This window comes from Marmota flaviventris, chromosome 3, assembly GCF_047511675.1.
Source record: "Marmota flaviventris isolate mMarFla1 chromosome 3, mMarFla1.hap1, whole genome shotgun sequence".
Taxonomy (NCBI): domain Eukaryota; kingdom Metazoa; phylum Chordata; class Mammalia; order Rodentia; family Sciuridae; genus Marmota; species Marmota flaviventris.
Window position 1 is genome coordinate 52,108,146 of NC_092500.1, and position 3,713 is coordinate 52,111,858.

The 3,713-nt window shown below is 48.3% G+C and overlaps 1 pseudogene; it reads left to right on the forward strand.

The window, feature by feature from the left end:
- Nucleotides 1-214: 214 nt before the first annotated feature.
- LOC114086126 (putative nuclear envelope pore membrane protein POM 121B) lies at nt 215-3,284 on the forward strand (annotated as a pseudogene).
- The last annotated feature ends 429 nt before the right edge of the window (nt 3,285-3,713 follow it).

A 3,713-nucleotide genomic window follows, 5' to 3' on the forward strand; every position in this document is an offset into this window, starting at 1 on the left:
TCTAGGTATTTCTCAATCCAATTGAGTTGACAAACAAGAAGACCCATCACAATGATTAAAGCCATCTCAAGAAAAAATTATAACAATGCATGATAGCCCACCAAATAAGCGGGAAGAAAGCCATGGGTCCATGAAGATTTAATTAATAAATGAATAAAGCGGAAGTTTGACAATAGTGGGATATTCACATAGTTTCAAAGTATTTCCCCCCAAAATGTTTATTATTACAAGTAGCAATGACACAGAGTCTCCTGGTTCTGTCCCTCCATGAATCTGCTGGAGTGGCAACTACTATGGCCCCTTCACTTCTGAGGACACCCAGCCTTCTGGTCTCTCTTGGCTCTTCACCACCAGGGCCCCTGCTAGGCACCTCTTCAGCCTCAAAATCCGCAGCCACTTTCTTGGGGATGGTCCCTGCTTCCTCCACAGCACCAATGGCTGCCACCACGTCACCTCTAGACATTCAGTCCGACACATCTGGCAAAGCCCCAAGCCCACCTGCCTCCTCCCCTACCCCCAAGCAAGGTCTGCTATTTGGCAGTCAAAAGGCATGCCCTCTGACCCTTCCTCCCCAGCTGCCCCCGATATGTCTTCTGCTTCTCCCATGTTGAAGCCCATTTTTATGATGCCGCCTAAAAGCAAGATAGAAGGACCCTTACAGTGCAGCCCCTCCATCACAGCCACGGCCTCTTACGGCTCCACCATCCCCATGATGACCAGCACTGCCACCCCAACTTTTTTTTATTTTATTTTATTTTTATTCTAATTTGTTATATATGACAGCAGAATGCATTACAATTCATATTACACATATAGAGCCTGATTTTTCATATCCCTGGTTGTATTCAAAGTATAAATTCATACCATTCGTGTCTTCATACATGTACTTAGGGTAATGATGTCCATCTCATTCCACCGTCTTTCCTACCCCCATGCCCCCTCCCACCCCTTTGCCCTATCTAGAGTTCATCTATTCCTCCCATGCTCTCCCTCTCAACCACACTATGAATCAACTTCCTTATATCAAAGAAAACATTCGGCATTTGGTTTTTGGTATTGGCTAACTTCACTTAGCATTATATTCTCCAACTCCATCCATTTACCTGCAAATGCCATGATTTTATTCTCTTTTATTGCTGAGTAATATTCCATTGTGTATATATACCACATTTTCTTTATCCATTCATGTACTGAGGGCATCTAGGTTGGTTCCACAGTTTAACTATTGTGAATTGTGGTGCAATAAACATTGATGTCGCTATATCCTTGTAGTATGCCGTTTTTAAGTCCTTTGGGTATACACTGAGGAGTGGGATAGCTGGGTCAAAAGGTGGTTCCATTCCCAGTTTTCAAGGAATCTCCATACTGCTTTCCATATTGGCTGTCCCATTTTGCAGTCCCACCAGCAATGTATGAATGTGCCTTTTTCCCCTCATCCTTGCCAACAGGAGTGAGATGAAATCTTGGAATAGTTTTGATTTGCATTTCTCTAATTGCTAGAGATGTTGAACAATTTTTTTTCATATATTTGTTGATTGATTGTATATCACCTTCTGAGAAATGTCTATTCAGATCCTTGGCCCATTTATTGATCGGGTTATTTGTTTTTCTGGTGTTTAATTTTTTGAGTTCTTTTTATACCCTAGAGATTAGTGCTCTGTCTGATGTGCAAGTGGTAAAAATTTGTTCCCCAAATGTAGGCTCTCTATTCACCTCACTGATGGTTTCTTTTGCTGAGAAGAAGTTTGAATCCATCCCATTTGTTAATTCTTGATTTTAATGTTTGCACTACAGGAGTCTTATTAAGGAAGTCAGGGCCTAATTCGGTATGATGGAGATTTGGGCCAACTTTTTCTTCTATTAGACTCGGGGTCTCCGGTTTAATTCCTAGGATCTTGATCCACTTTGAATTTTGTGCATGGTGCCACCCCAACTTTTAAACCCATCTTTGGTGACCTTGCCAGCTCCCTTTTTCTTCAAGTCAACAACTGCTGCAACTGCTACTTCAGTGCCACCTGCCCCTCTCTTTGCTGGCCTGGCCACTGCCACCTCGGCCATGGCTTCCACCACCAACCGCCAGTGCATCCACAGACTCTGCTTCCAAACCTGCTTTTTGCTTTGGGATCAGCAGTGTCACCAGCACAAGAGCAGGATGACCAGTAGCATGACCCCCACCTCTTGGCCCTTCCCCTTTGGGGTGCCCCCAGCCTCTGCCGCAGCTTTGCCCCAGCCATGGGCTCTGTATTCCAGTTTGGCAAGACCCATGCCATGCCGACAACCACAGCAGTCACTACCTTTGGCCAATCCCTGCCTGGTACTATTCAGACAACCACCACCACCAGCAGCATTGCTGGCTTCAGTGGCTTTGGCAGCTCCCTCACAACCTCAGCTCCTGCCACTACCAGCCAGCCCACACTGACTTCAGTAACAAGACCACCCCGCCTTCAACTTTCCCTTTGGCTGGAGCCAAAGCCCCCCTCCCAGCATATCCAGCAGCCACCCTCCAGCCCACATTTGGAGTTGCTGATGGGCAGCAGCAGGGGTCCACCAAGCCAGCCCTTGCCCCACAATTTGGCAGCTCTTTCACTTTTGGGAACTCTGTGGCCCCTGTCCCATCTGCAGCCCCAGCACCGGCGCCAGCGCCATCCCAGTCAGCCTTTGGCAGCTCAGCGCAGTCAGCTTTTGCCTTGAAAACCACAGCCTCAGCCTTCAGCACTCCTGCCAGCACACAGCCAGGCTTTGGTGGTTCCATGGCCATTTTCTCTTTTAGTGCAGCCACCACCTCTGGCTTCAGAGCTACCACCCAGACCACCAGCAGTGGGACTGATAGCTCAGTGTTTGGCAGCTCAACTCTGTCCCCTTTCACATTTAGGGGATCTGCGATCCCAGCTGCCAGTGGGGACTTCAGGCTCAGTGTGGCTGCCCCAGGCCCCAGCTCTACTTCTGGGACATTCAGTTTTGGAGCTGGACAGAGTGGGACCACAGGCACCGCTACCCCTTTGGGGGGACCCTGAGTCAGAATGCCCTGGGGAAACCCAGCCAGAATACACCCTTTAACTTCAACATGGCTGACACACCTGAGAGTAAATCTGTATTTGGAAGCACCTCCATACCCACCTTTGGGCAGAGCACCCAGGATGCTAGAGTGGGCACAATAGGCAGGCAGCAGCCTCTCCTTTGGGGCATCCTCAACACCCACTCAAGGATTCACCGGAGTCAGGTATTTCAGATCAGCAGCCCCTTCATTTTCCACTGGTGTGGGATCCAAGACCCCAGGGGCTTGACAGCACACCCGAAAGAAGTAGCCTCTGTCCCTGTCCCCATTTCCCTACCCTTGCCCGAATCTGGACCTCAGCACCTTCTAGAAATAGCCTCTGATCCTTCGAGTTTCATAAAACAAAACTACCCTAGATCTCTGATTTTAGTGACCAGGATGGTGGTAGCATTCCTGAGGCCCTCTCTCTTTTGGAGGAAGTGGAAAGGGGGCAGATGGTGGCAGGGCTGAAGCCCAGATAACTGTACTTAAACAGTTGCACTGATGAGGCCGGAGACCTAAAGAAACATCTGTACATACTGTTGGCTCATTTCCTGACTCATTTAGTCAGGTGTCCTCCTTTCCCACCTTCTCCCAGAGAGCCGGCCTTGCCAGAGAGTGTGGGATGCACCCACTTGAATCTCTGGTTACATTTCGTGGGATTGGGGAAAATAGATTA